Genomic DNA, 15,446 nt, shown 5'->3' on the forward strand with positions numbered 1-15,446 from the left:
TCTCGGTATGCGGGAGGAACCGCGGGAAATAGTCAGTGGTCTATAACGTCATATAAAGATATAAAATTGAACAAGAAACAAAAAACTAGCTCCATAATATAAAAATAACTTGAAATATTAAACAAGAGTATTCATAAACTAAACCATTAAGAACCACTCTCACAATCTACATAAAAGGCAGGAACGAACTTAGCCCATGAAAAACTTAGAATTTTATCTTTCAGAACAAAGGAAAGAAAACCTTTTAAGTCTTTAAGCAACCCCGAAGGTCGCTTTGTTAATAACTTTTTACTTTACAAAAGATACCGACTAAGCTTTAGAACACACACTACAAACTTTTAGTCGGCCGATAGTTGATTTGGCCTTTTTTATCGATGCAAAAAATCATCAAATGATCATGCTGTGGGTTAGCAGCGGTGAGGGAGTGTCAGACTTTTACTGACTAAAAACCGTCGTGTTCCGTCGTAGGCCTTTTATGTACCAGGGCCGCTTTCACTCTTTCGGACAATCCCGCAGCCCCGGCAGGCCTTGGCCTCGCTCGGGAGTTGATTTGGGCTCATAAATCAGTATAAAGATGGTATTTGTTCGGTATCAGACCGACTAAAAACTTTGGTTAAATTCACGATTTTCTTCAAAAAATATATTTTTTCCCTACCAACAGGCCAGTCGGTCGACTGTTTAGTCTGCAGTTTGCGTCGACTCTTAAGCGATAACTTAGCTTTAAAAATAAATGTATCTCTGAAATATGATGCTAGGATTTACCTTGAAAGAGCTTAGCGAATTAATTTTTAACAAATCTCGCTCGGTTTCTCGTCTACGTAAGCGTTTTCCCCTATTTCAGCTGATCCCGTATTAAGTGGCAAAAGGAGATAATGTTAATAAAACAAACGTAATGTCATGGCATCTTTCTCAGAGGGGTTAGGCAGTCATGGTGTAGCAAGTCTGTTTTTTAAAAGTACTTTGGTAGAATTTGCTGTAAAAATTGGATAGCTCAAAACATCACAATATATACCTATATTATTATTTTTTGTTCTACTGGTTTAGCAGTTATCCACAACTTGTCATTACCTGCAGTGTATATTTTCTATACTTCTTTATCACAGAAAACTATACCTAAGTAATGGACTTACTTAGGTATAGTTTAGTCCGTTTCTGAGAGCACAATTTTCTACAATGAAGAATTATGCTTGCTAGCAATTTAAACAAAAACGAAACAAAAGCCAATAAATATGAATACCTTATAAAACATAATGAAGTTCTAACAAATGATAATGAAGTTTCAGTACCTAATGTCATCAATAAATATAAATAAGTCGTAATGATTGGCTTACTTATTACATTGGCTCAAAGTCCAAACATTTTTGTCTTTCGAAATTCCCGGAGTTATGATAGTATTTTTCCCAGATTAATCTACAAGGTTCTTTTATCGCTAATAATGCTTTTTTTACACTATATATTGCTGGGCCAAGCTCTCATTTATCTTTGACAGTTGTTACAGGTAGACAGAAAGTCAGACAACCAATCTTACCAAGGGGTATCGAGTTGCCCGGATAGCTGGGTTGAAGAGGTCAGATAGGCAGTCACTCCATGTAAAATACTGATACTCAGCTGCATCTGGTTAGACTGGAAGCCGACCCCAACAGAGTTGGAAAAAGGCTAGAAATATACATAGAGATGATGATATTATTTCAAGATCTACTTTCTTCACTAGTTTGAGAGCACATCTGATGATCATATACCTACATTAACATTACAATCATGATGTATCAAGGGATAACCCCTGTGCATTACCAACCATACTTGGCAACCATTCAAAAAGTTCACTCTCATAGTCAGATGATGTGTTTTGAATATAGATTTAACTAGGGCATCAGAAATTACAATATTTGCAGGAAAATATCTCAGTTCTACCTTGCATCTAATTATTATTATTGTTTATGAAGAGCCTTTTTCCTTGTATTATTTTAGCGTATTAGTTTAATAAGAGATAATTAAATGCTAAGGTAATCTAGCCTAGGAAAAAGGAGCGACTTTTTTGTACTGGTTAAGGATAAATATCATAGGAATTAGTTACGCCATTTTTTCTTCCCTACTGTGAAGGGTGGCCGGCTTTTTTGGAGATCTAGGTAATATTTGACGTTCAAAAACTGCTGTTTTCCAAGTTATTTTTAACCTACTGCCCAAAAAGAAGGAGATCCTCAATTTAGGATATTTGTATGTTGAACATATGCATTTTGATTTCCCGTGACCAGAGGGCAGTCTTCTGGACAATTTACCGGAATACTTCGACGCCTAACACTCAACATGTTCTTTTGCATAAGTTTTTATTTAGTATTAGAAGGTAAAAGTAAGGTTAAGTTATTTTGAATACTATACCCGTGACCCTGAAGAAGAATATAGATCTACAACAATTGTACAGTCAACTGCAGGTGGTAACAATTTTATAGGAAAATCGTACTTATTACTGTTGAGTTAAGGTGCATGACAGTTACCACTGATGTGCAGTCTGCCGTACTTACATGAATGTTTCGTCATAATACCAGATCAAAGACATTGAAAACCTACGGAAGAGAACTGCGGAAGTTGGTTCTCTTAATGAGGAAGCTTTCTGTTTCCGAAAATGATAATAATTTTAATTAAATAAGTAAAGATGCAGGTATTGGATGCAAGAGAATTGTGGTGTGCATTGTTCTACGCACTAGACTCAGAAACCTGGTGATTAGGTATATATAGGCACAACAAGGCGACTTCGGCAATCTCAAGTATTTCAAACCATTTCGACAATAAACTATAACGCCAAAAAGAGTTTTTACAAATTAAGCTGATAAAAATCAGGACTTTTCGAACATAGTCAAAATAAGACAGCCCACAAAAAAAAAAAACACATGCTATGTGTTTTTGCTGTGAAGCTACCCAGCATCACATGTCTATCTGGTAAGTTTGTAGAAAGTAGGTACCTAATTTTGTTTTGGTTTGCGGCTTTTTAGCGTGGCCTAATCAAGTTTATACACTGCACTTTTATTAGTATTTAAGTCACAATGCTAGTTCCTAGACAGGCTGATCCTTATTAAAATGCTGAACATGTCCCGATCTTAATGTTTTAAGATTTTTAAGAGCAGTCATAATAGTTTTTATGATGATACGTGATTCGCATCAGAAATGTGGGTTAAGTTGCAGTAGTTGCTTGGCAAATTAATCCCCGTGAAGCCATTAATTATTTTTTGACAGTGAAACTCTTTTTATTTGACCTTGTAGGTACTATTTTTATCGAAGAGAGGGATTTAGAATGAGTCGTTTTACGTCAGCCAACAATCCTCATTTCCTTACATGCATGTAAGTATTAAGTATCCGTTTAGGAAGTAGATATGACTCCGCAAGTAATGACTAAACGCTTAGTAAGTAGGTATGCAGTCCTAATTACACTGCGAAGTTTGGTTTTCATACACATTTCTTTATAAGTAACAGCCAATACATAAGGAGAGGAAAACCCAAGAAAAGATGGATTGCCTGAAAGATGACATGACTAAGAAGGGAGTGAGTGTCAGTATGACGAGTGCAGCCCCGGATCTTCAATTTTTTTTAGGCGGGGCAAAAACTGAAAAATGCCGCCCCGTCTGCATACTTATGTTTATTTTCACCATCGAGCTTAACTATAAGTCAATGATTTTCACCAACGAAAGTAACTTTTTTGGTAGGTAAAGGACTTAAAAAATATGTCCAAATAATTTTAGGGTCAAACTGTTGGCCAGGGGCCCGATTCTCCTAAGTTAATAATGTCAAAAACGAATAGAAATCGAATCGCAATATGATGGCAATAGCAGTTTTAACCATATCGGGCATTCTGCTACTAGTAAAAGACCAATCGTATTCGATTGACATTTGATTGGTGTGCGATTGGTCTGCTATTTTGGTGATTTTGGTCTATACAATAGTTTGCTCTACAATCATATTGCAATCGTTAATCCTTTGCAGACAAAATGATTCATTATTGAATAAAAACGTTTAACGACAGAAAAGGATAAAAACGTTTATTTAAAAAAAAATAGCGGAATGCCACATACGTTTCAATCTTAATCGAGTCGGGATTGGATCTCAGTCGAATCGAGTCGAACGTGAATCGTATGCCGCTTAAGTAAAATTAGGAGAATCAGGCCCCAGGTTTAAGTTATGAAAGTCGAGACAGATTAATGTACACAAAAAGTTAATAAGTTTTTAAAAGCGCTGTAAAGTGACAAGCAGTCGGAAGCGCAAACTTTTTTGTTTTTGAGGACACCATAAATATTTTTGCTACATTTGGCTTTTATAAGGTAAGACAGCGTGAATTTGACTTCTGAAGTTAACAAGGTAATGGCTGTATAAAATTGCGCGAGCGAAGCGAGCGCGAAATTTTTTGAGCCTATGACACAAAATTACCTGATTAAGTACACTGTCAAGCAACAAGTAGTCGCGAGCGTAGCGAGCGCGAACTTTTTTAATATATTTGTTTGAAGACTCACAAATTAAACTGGGATTTATGTACAAATAAAAATAAACCATGATTAAAGCGAATGCCATTTGTGTTCGTTGATTCGGTGCGTCTATAAAAATAATAAATCATCAGAAAAATAGGACATACATTTTCATTTAGCCGCGAGCGAAGCGAGCGAGAATTTTTTCACTTAGTTGGAGGATGTTAAAAGTGAAAAATTATGTAAATGATCAATTGAACAAAGCGAAGGCAACTCTTTTAGAAACTTTGCTAGTCAGTATCATGATCCAATCGAACTTCCTTATCAAACGGGTGTAATTTCATCGAAATTTCCTGAAGGTGGGGCGCCCCGCGGCACCCCTGAGACCGAGGCGCCCGGGTTATTGGCACACCCTGCATCATAGGTTAAGACGGTCCTGTCCTGTGATGTAGGATTTAAAATCAGGCGGCCGCCTGATTTTGCCGCCCCCTGAATTTGCCGCCCGGGGCATGGGCCCCGGCTTGCCCCCCCCTAGATCCGGGGCTGGACGAGTGACAGGGAAGAATGAAAGCGGAAGACATATTGTGCCAACCTCATAATAAAATTGGGAACTGGGCAGGAAGAAGAAGACTATTCACAATGGTGGATTTTACGAGCGATAACGCCCGGCTTTTTTTTAACGACGTTAAAAGTCATCAACCCCTCCCGCTGTGAGTTAGCAGCGGTGAGGGAGTGTTAGACTCTTACTGACTAACAACCGTCGTGTTCCGTCGTAGGTCTTTTATGTGCCAGGGCCGCGGTAACTCTTTCGAACAACCCGCAGCCCCGGCATCGAACAACCCGCAGCCCCGGCAATAACGCCCGATTCGTATGGTGAGTAAACAATTGACAACTGACGGAATGACGAAAAACCGAGCGGAGAATCCGCCAGTATGAAAGCTGTAAGTTAGATAATTAATTAATGACTTTGCTTGTAGTGACTTTGCTTATGCTTATTGTGTAGCATTATATTAATAATGCGTCATAATGTATCGGTAACACCTTCAACAATGTTCGGGAAAGTTTAAGTACATTGATATTGTTATGTGAGAGAAAAATATACGTCAATATTATGCGAGTATGTACCTATTACATATTTTTCTATTATAATTTATCACTCCTTTGTTCTCTATTAAAAGAAATACCCGCACCGATAAAAAACTCGTTTTATTTCTCTAGAAATGCTTTCTATTACGTCACGTCCCCTTAGTATGACGCAGGTATTTGTAATTTCCCTTCCATGCCGTCACGGATGGATTCAACTATAAATGATGAAATACTTATTTACCTATGTAGCATGTAAATTAGGAAGGCTGCTGCCGGAGAACTCAAAAAAAAACAAATTAATTTTAAAATGATTTATTTTAAGTGAAAACTTATTACAATATTGAACCCTAAAACTAGCTAATCCTATTGCCCTGATCGATGCTGTATCAGAAGTGGCCTGTGGAGTGGATGCTGTAGCTCCTCGCGCGATGCGTTGGCCTTGGTCCGATTTATCCATTCAGCAATTATTGCCTAGTAACGCGAATCGTGCATTTCCTTGTTTGTTGGAAATTATTGGGGACAAGCGTCGTCGGCAGTTTTACTATACTACGCTTGTCTAACTACTCCGCCTGCGAATTAGCTGGCGTAACATGTATGTATAAATTAAAAATAATAAATATGTAATTTTGAGTTTGAGTGATGATCGAGATTGAGTGCATTTAAATTGTGCCGTCTCAAATCAATCGATTTCGCATTAACTTTGGCTTAAACTGATAATCTGCGCCACATTCCTAGATTGTCACATAATGTGTTAACAATACGTAATTGTTATGAAATTACTTAAGTACGTACATAGGTATTTTCGAAAAGAAACTAAAACCTAAAACTGTGGGAAACCCGAATTAAAGAAACGACAGTATGTAGGTACTTTAGATGGCGAGACAAGATAATTTAACGATGATAAAATAAACCAAATTATGTTTTGCCAAAACTGTAAACAACCTACATTTATTATGTAGGTAACAGCTGTAATTTCATGTAACTTCTTCAGTGTATAATCACAATGATATGTGATGATATAATTTATTATGATATGACATAACGTTATTAATTTTTGTACCGCCGGATGTCAATTGTTTGGTGCACGTACGATTCGTCACATGTCGAACCTTTTCCCAACTATGTTGGGGTCAGCTTCCAGTGTAGCCGGATGCAGCTGAGTACCAGTGTTTTACAAGGAGCGACTGCCTATCTGACCTTCTCAACCCAGTTACTCGCCCAACCCTTGGTAAGACTGATGGTCAGGCTTTCTGGCTTCTGACTACCAGTAACGACTGTTAAAGAAATGATATCGCTATGAAAATCTGGGCGGAAAATCCTTCAGTGTGAAAACGCGTTTAAACATGATATGGCGTCGCTACGGGCTGTCAATTCGGAAGTGCCGCTCTGACCGTATCAAAAACCCAACTGTCTTTCTGACTGCCTTTTGATACGCTCGCTGCTGTGTGTTTCGAGTTGCACCCGTGACCTCCATTTTTCAGATCATCAATTTTGGACGTAAGTGATTAAGTGTATCTTGCTTCTTACCGCCAAAATATGTAGATGATTAAAAGTGCGATCATGAGCATGGGAACTTATATTTTTACGTTTACATTTTCAGATCTGGTCTGAGAAGCGTTTTTCTTGGCAATAATTCTGGTCGTGGCCCCACAGCAAATATACCTAATTAAAGTAAGATTGTAAGATTCTGGAAAATTCTGGTTTCTATCTAAATCTTACTTCCCCACGTCATTTAACGTCATTCTCAGATTAGTACTCAAATCGCTACGTGAGTCTTACATGCAAGTAAGTATATTAATAATCATTTCCTTTCCGATAAGTATCGTTTAATTTGACATTTTCGGTCAACACGTAAGGCTAATCTCGATTTATCGAACGGAGGCAAGAATTTAAAGCACTTTAACTTTAATCTTATAAGATTATTCACTGTTTCGCTCTATATCCGCCTTTGGATGTTATCGTAGCATTTCTTGTTCATTCATAAAAAATCAGATCGACCGCTTCCATGCATTTTTTTATTAGCCTGTGTTGTTTCACTGATAACCAGTATTACCAAGGAGTATCGGGGTGTAAGGGTAACTGGGTTGAGGAGGTCAGATAGGCAGCCGCTTCTTGTAAAACACTGGTACTCAGCCTGCTGCATCCGCTTAGACTGAAAGCCGACCCTAACATAGTTGGGAAAAAGCTAGGCAGATGATTATTGTCTTACCGCTGAGTAAAAGCCTCCCATATAGATATTTTCTATCTTCCTCCGTCTGAAACGTGCTGTAGCCGTTTAGCGATGGCGAAAATCTAAATAACCTATCTTTTCGTTGATTTGGTGACTAGAATTAGAACTTCGATATTTGCTGACGTAGGTATGTCGATATCTGTCCTGGACGCCTATTGTCGAGACTGGGTGGGCTCGGTCGAAAGATCGAGAAGTGTGGAAGCGAAATGGGGAGGCCTTTGCCCAGCAGTGGGACATTATGGGCTAAAAATAAATAAATAATGTCGATATCTGCCGTCAGTTTGTCAAAATGCGTTTATGTTTATTTGTCTACTAGGTACTACTAAGAATTAATTCATTTATGCCGTGAATTGGTTTGATTTATTTGAAAAAATGCGTGACGTCTTAAAATGAGCTGTTTCAGGATGTAGGTAAAATGTGACTTTCCCAAGATATTTTATTAAGAAATGATATCATAACTTTGATCGGTTAGATTATGATTTGAAACAGTCATGCGCATTTCTCATGAGAAACGAAATAATCGCCCAAGACGTCAGAACAAATTATTAATTAATATATTTATGTAGTTTTGGGATAAAATCAAATTGGTTCCTAATCAAAGATTAATTCAGAATCCGGTATCGTGATTTGAGAATTGATTGATTATTTTTTACTTAGATGTGAAACGAATTTAGTTTAAGATTTGATTAAAGATATTTTGTTTGTGCCCGTGGGTGCCTGATTAATTATGATAATATTGTTTTGTTTTGTATTTTGAAGAAATGCTCAAGTCATATGCCGTATGGTAGGTCCGTTGTATACCTACCTACAGGCCAAGTTAAGCCTAACAGGCTAATAATTATCCTATTTATACTCACTTATTCATACAAAATTATTAAATCTACATATTTACAAAAATAAAAAAATATAAATAAAAAATGTAGGTACCTAGGTATCAAAATAAAATTCATCTGCATCGCTGTCAGCGGTTATCGTGCCCAAAAGGCTGCCTGCATTGCCATGCATATTCTTTAGCCGAAGTAAAGGCCAACCTGAAGGCCACGAGTGGACTCCACTAATCGCTATTGTGTCCTATAAGCAAATCCTGCTCAGCTGGCTGATCTCCTTATAGAGAACCATAGCACACAATCGGTCTGGACGATATTAGGGTTCCTTGTAAATCCACATATGTTGGTTCTGTTTGACTCTACAAATCAAAACTTTTCTAAGACAAATCATTCAATAACTACATGATAAATATTTCCCAAAATACCTAGACTCCTAAACTGTTAGACTAGGTATAGATATTTCAATGCTTACAACCTTCACGTGTCATGTACAGGCACGCTTTACAGATGTATCTGACAAGCACAAGGGCGTTAGACGTTACGATTTTATGTATAAGGGTGAATGTGCGTCATGAGTTTAGACGTAAAATCAATTCATTATAGGTATTCAATAGTTTTATGTACCTAGGTAGATGTTAACTTTGAAATGAGACATAAGTTAGTAGTAGGTATCTAGCCCAGATTTAGGAAGACTTATAAGTATTTATCCAACATTATAGTGCATCCTGATGTAATAAAGATATTTTATTAGACATAGTATAGGGAGTAGGGTATGCATTATGCAGTCCACTGATAAGTATTTAAGTACCTACTTATATTAAAGATTACGATACTTGATCGTCAAAATAATACCTAATAAATATTTATATAGATTAATTTTGTAAGACGGATAAATCAGCTTATTATGGCCTCAATTTCTTATCAATGCAGTAAATTAATTCAATTAAAGCTGCTTCTACACTTATTTATAAAACCTGTAACATCTTCGTATTTTCTATAATCTAATTTTTTATTGAAGGCGACCGAGAGGGAGACCAAGGAAACGCTGGAGGGAAGACTTGGACAGCTTCCTCTCGGACTGGCCTCAAGCAGCGAGGGATAAAGAAAAGTGGAATGCTTTGGGAGAGGCCTTTGCCCAGCAGTGGGACAGCACAGGCTAGCAAAAAAAAAAAAAAAATATATTGGATTTTATTATAGGTAGATTTAATCAATTGTTTTAAAAACGTACCGACTTAGGTACCTAGTTAATGTGTCGTAGGTAAGTAAGTTCGAGTTGTGTTACAGTTTATTCGTTACAGTCTCAAATACTTACAGACAACATTCATAGTGAAAGATGCTGATCTCATCATAGTTGGGAAAAGGCTAAGCATAAAAAGGTAGGTACATAACCATGTACCATTATGTAAATAAAATAGGTAATTTTTAAACACGATGGGCCTTACTACAAAAACTTTAAACCCTGTTTTACACTTGTCTAATAAAATTTTGGCTGCAAAATGAACCATATGTCAACGTCATAATTTGTCATTTTTTTAGACAAGGCATAAACTGACGTTTAAAAGTTTTTGTGGTAAGACGGCATATAATTAATATGTAGTTTAGGTACATAAATATACAGTTTATTCAAATATGGAACAAAGTAATTGTCATAAATGGGATTTTAGTTCCGAATATGTCCACTTGGCGCTACTTGTGCTGTTCTTAGTTCATTTATTTTCCTAATTAAATATTTATTTCCTGTGTTTGTATTTAAACTACCATACACTATTATGCATAATTATACACACATATAACAATTATACGTATTTTTTTATGAGAAATTGTGACAAATTAATCTTGGAAAATAAAAAAATCAACATTATACAGTGCATGCTTATGAAAGGGTACTTGTATCTTGCTGTTTATTTCGTAATATGCGATTACAACAATAAACGGTTAAACAGATAGGCTATATCTGAGGGCACGGCAGTGCCCCAGCCAAGACTCGAGCAAAGCGGGCACGGCCGTACCATCTTTTCTCGAAGCGTTTCGCGGCTATTTCAGCCCCCTGTATCTTCCATGTGAACAAAGCTAGGAGTTTAGGTTTTCGATGACCAAGAGTAAGTATTAGAACAAGCTCAGTCCCAAAATTACAAGAAATTTGAATAAATAGTTTACGAGTTATGAGCGATCAAAGTTACACCATTTTGTCACTGACTCACTCACTGACCGATCATCAAAAGTCTAAGGTACTTCTAGCAAACTTAGAACCTTCAAATTTGGCACCAAGATAGGTTATTAGCTACATATAAAGGAAAAATTATAAAAACCTTAAAACTTAATAAAAAATAGGAAACAAATTTATATTTGCGGTTTTTCAAGAACATTGTGTATGAATTTTGACTGCATTGATAACTTTGTTATTTATTTATGTACAAAATGTTACTATTTGTTTTATTGTTACGTAGTGTGGTATATTGTTAATATGTATTAAATATACATACATATGAATAAAAAAGCTAGGTTAAAATAAAATGAATAATGATAAAATCTTTCATATTAATGCAGTGCGATAAATACTGCATGCTCGCTCGATAGATGGCGTTGTCCTGGTCTAAATCGCGCTACGGTTTTTAGTTAAAAAAAAAAAAAAACAATTTCATGTGATAGCGCCATCTACCTCTGAAATAAATCTCTTTTATTCTAAAAGATATTCGATTAAAAAATTCGACAATTTCGAAATTGTTTAATTTATTTAAAAAAAATGTTGTTTACGTGCTAGTTTAGGTCTACATATTTAGTTTGTTATATATTTAGTTAGTTGCATGTAAGTTAATTTAATTTGTTATATACTTAGAGAAGAAGGAGACCTACAAAAAATAAATTAGATCCCACCAAAACATTAAATGTAAAAAGCCAATCCTCTACGCAATTCCTCCACCGTAAAAGTTTTGAGATCGCATAGAAGCCAAGTCCTGTTCAACTTTATTTGTAATAATAAATCAATATTTTGTGACTATATCAATAGTTTTGTTCACATTACAATAATATTGTCTTGGCCATGAGCACAAGTTAATAGTCGCTCCCTGAAATAATGTGTAAATACCATTGAATTGATACATTCTATATGGACATGATTTTACGATTGGACTGATTGGAATTTGAGATCACCATGGACCAAACATGCGCCATAGTAAATGTGCAGTTCATGATTTTGGATGATACTGACTGTCGGTCATTTAGTAACAATTGAAAAAACTAAAAGTATTTAATTCTGTGATATTAAACTTCATGATTGACTTTCACCTCTCCAAGATATGCTGTATTATATTTGTAGTTTATTGTGCTCATGGCTAAGTCAATATTATTGTAAAGTGAACGAAACTATTGATATAGTCACAAAATATTGATTTATTATTACAAATAAAGTTGAACAGGACTTGGCTTCTATGCGATCTCAAAACTTTTTACGGTGGAGGAATTGCGTAGAGGATTGGCTTTTTTTACATTTAATGTTTTTGGTGGGATTTATAGTTTTCCAATTTTAGAATGAAGGTCAGCACAAGATTATTGATAAGTGGATAATAATACATAATTTCGACACTCTCGTCAAGTGGTAGCGTGGCCGAGCGGTCTAAGGCGCTGGTTTAAGGCACCAGTCTCTTCGGAGGCGTGGGTTCGAATCCCACCGCTGCCAAAATCTTTTTGTCATTTTTTAAAAGTACAACGAATTTTATCAACGTTGTCTTTTTTATAACAAAGTATAAAAATCAATTTTCTTACTGATCTTTATACATATTTTGTCCATTTTAATAAATTTATTTCATTCGCGTTGCTAAAATAACCTTATTACCAAATTGTACACAACACCTCCAAAGTATTCACTTAATTACCTGATAAATATTACAATAATGTCATGAGAACGTTCTAACAATGAAATATTGTGTTAATTAAGAGATTACTAACGTAAACATAAAAGTTTTTGTCTTTTAACTCGCGTCGTTCTAGAAAATTCCAGTGTTTTGAGTTACAGAAGGAACTTGATCTGCAAAATTTTATATGTAGGTAAGGTTATAGGCGTGTAGTAAAACAAACAAAGCAACCACATCCATTAGAATGCCGAATTCATTATTCAAAAATAATTAATTTATCAATTCTTCTTTAAAAAGATCTTTACTTTGAAAATTGATCGTGAAAATCTATACCTACTAATATTATAAAGCTGAAGAGTTTGTTTGTTTGTTTGAACGCGCTAATCTCAGGAACTACTGGTCCGACTGAAAATTTCTTTCAGTGTTAGATACTTAGCCCATTTATCAAGGAAGGCTATAGGCTACTTTTTATCCCGGTACGGGAAGTAGTTCCCACGGGATGCGGGTGAAGCCGCTGGCAGAAGCTAGTTCCTAATAAAAAGTTAATGTATAAAATGTCTGTCTGTGAATTTGAGCCTTAGACTGGAAGCCTACCTTGTCAAAGCAAGGAAAAATCTAGTCAGATACATATTATGGTAGTAAAATATGTAGAGGTCGAATAACCACGTGGCTACTCAACGTGGCGTGGCACACTCAACGAGGCCCGGCATCGCTGTACCTATCTCGTGAAGGGCCTAGCCCCCCTCGTTCTACAACCGACTGTGCGACGCAAAGGAGGGTGCTGGCTTTGTAAACCTTTGTATGTGTGTGTCATTATATTGTCAATCATTTATTTTCATAATCTGGGTGGTATAGGCCAAGTGCCAAAACCGAACAACTTGTCACGGATGCAGCTTAAATCATATTTTAGGTATAGATGTAAAAAGACCATAGATTTATTGGGTGGTAAATAGGTAAGTAGGTACATAGTTAGAAGTTTATACCCAGGTCCTATTGGACTATTGGAGTAAAAGCGTGGGGGCATACAAGAACAAAGTAAAAATATTGGTAAGTTATTTATAAACTGCAGTTTGCTGCATTTTCCAAGGGAAGATATTCATTTAATTTCTCAGCTAACTCGGGGTCTTGGCATTGACATTATAAAGTTATGGCTCGATAGCCGACAAGGTTAGGGAAATGGCAAAAATAAGTGCTGTCTTTGAAAGAATTTAAATTAGTTGGTTTCTAAGTTAAGCTAAAACTGCTTTCGTAAATTATAAATGTGAAAATGTCGATTTGTTTGTTAGTTAGGATACGCTGTAACAGCAACGATAGAACAGGTGCACTGATTTTGATGAAATGCAACGATAGAACGCTGTAAAGATAGGCACTGATTGCGATGAAAGAAAGATGTACCTATGCAGGGTATTATTTTTGGAACTATCCTGCTAAGTATTAAAAATATATATACTTAGAAATACATAGGTTCTTAGAGGATAGTTACGTGGGTAAGCCCATACAATGTAACTATTAATTCCAGCATTTTATACGTGTAGGTAATGTAACGATTGTCTGCATAATAAGATTTTCAAAACCCCAGGATACTGTAAGTATACATTTTCAAACGAGGATATTATATACAAAAGATAGTCTACATGTTCAATTTATTTTAAAAAATCGGGAAACATCATAATTTATCATCTGTAGCGCTGGTAAGTAGCTAAAGTCATTTCATGACAAAAAGGTCAATAAATGATTTAATTATAATATTAAGCACCGAAGCAGGTGCCTAGTATCCAGGTACCAGATTAGGTTTCGGACAAGTATTTACCTAAGTGGTAATCAAAAATTGAAAAATAATATGCACTTGATATTTAATCATCTTATTGCAATAACAAACTGAAGTGGGGTGGTAGTCATCAAAAAAATATATACAGCTAAGTAGGTAACAATATTAATATACACCGTGGGCATTACACATTATTTGCAAGAAAAAATAATTAAAACATTTCTATTTTACAACGCGTGAAAATCTATAGCTGCTTTCCTACACGACGCTCATAGAAAATCACAAAACGTCAAATCAATATTGTCGAACCAAATTGAGTTGTCCACTAAATATTATAAGGTGCTTTTTCATGCGACATCACTAATTGTGAGACACCACGTGGCCGTACGGACGTATAATCGATTTCAATACCACAAAACATTCCAAATAATATTCTATTAACAACATAAAATCTACACACAACATTCTCTAACACTGGATTTTCTAGGAAAAAGCACGTTTTTGCATTCCACTCAAATAAAAAAACACTACGCTACGTAAAAAGTCACTATTTCGTAAATCCACCGGTTAAGCCACTCACCATTACATGGTCGGTAAAGATATCCACCCGCACTCCACGAAATCTGACGTCAAACTGGCGAAATTTCACAATTTTTTAGGTCTGTAGCATTCGATTTTTGAAAACAGCTGTTTCCAGACTAGTCTGACCTCCGCGCACTACCGATCGTTACTCTGTGGCGTCTCTTGCAAAGTTGGCGGCAAATGGTGTCAGAGGTCACCACCGCGCGAGACTCCCTTTTTAAAACTTGCAGCAACGCATTAAACAATCATTTATTTAATTGGAACGCGTGCATACTGTTAATTATTAATAAAAACTGTGTTCAAGTGCAATTTTGCCAAGTTTAGTTGTTATTAATAGAAAATAGTCGCCATTTTGAGTCGTCTGGGCGCAGTGCGCATGCGTAGAGCTAAGGGCAAGGGTAAAACATACTTAGACATTATTTATTTCAAGCGCTAAAACTCTAGACGTCACGGTTTATTGCTTTCTCATTTATAATTTATGTACACAGTTGTTAACTAAAATCTTGGATATTTATTCACTTGGCAGTCGCTGAAAACAAATAAAACCAATGACAGAGAAACATGTGCCGGCAAATTATATTTTTCCATTGATTTCACAATTCATAAAACCTTGTGTACAGCCTATTGCTAATTTTTGAAAAAGTGTATTGTAAT

The 15,446-nt window shown here is 35.9% G+C and overlaps 1 protein-coding gene and 1 non-coding gene across 2 annotated transcripts in view; one reads left to right on the top strand and one right to left on the bottom strand.

Moving 5' to 3' along the window:
• The window catches only part of LOC110373900 (solute carrier family 41 member 1), a 94,088-nt gene extending 78,977 nt beyond the window's left edge, over nt 1-15,111 (bottom strand). Inside the window, exon 1 of the mRNA XM_064041863.1 lies at nt 14,791-15,111. The gene's annotated coding sequence lies outside the window, so the exon portion shown is untranslated. The remainder of the gene's footprint in view (nt 1-14,790) is intronic.
• On the top strand, nt 12,186-12,267 carry Trnal-aag (transfer RNA leucine (anticodon AAG)). Its single transcript has one exon. It is a non-coding gene; the product is annotated as a tRNA-Leu (tRNA).
• Nucleotides 15,112-15,446: the final 335 nt, after the last annotated feature.

This window comes from Helicoverpa armigera, chromosome 26, assembly GCF_030705265.1.
Source record: "Helicoverpa armigera isolate CAAS_96S chromosome 26, ASM3070526v1, whole genome shotgun sequence".
In the NCBI taxonomy this organism is placed as follows: domain Eukaryota; kingdom Metazoa; phylum Arthropoda; class Insecta; order Lepidoptera; family Noctuidae; genus Helicoverpa; species Helicoverpa armigera.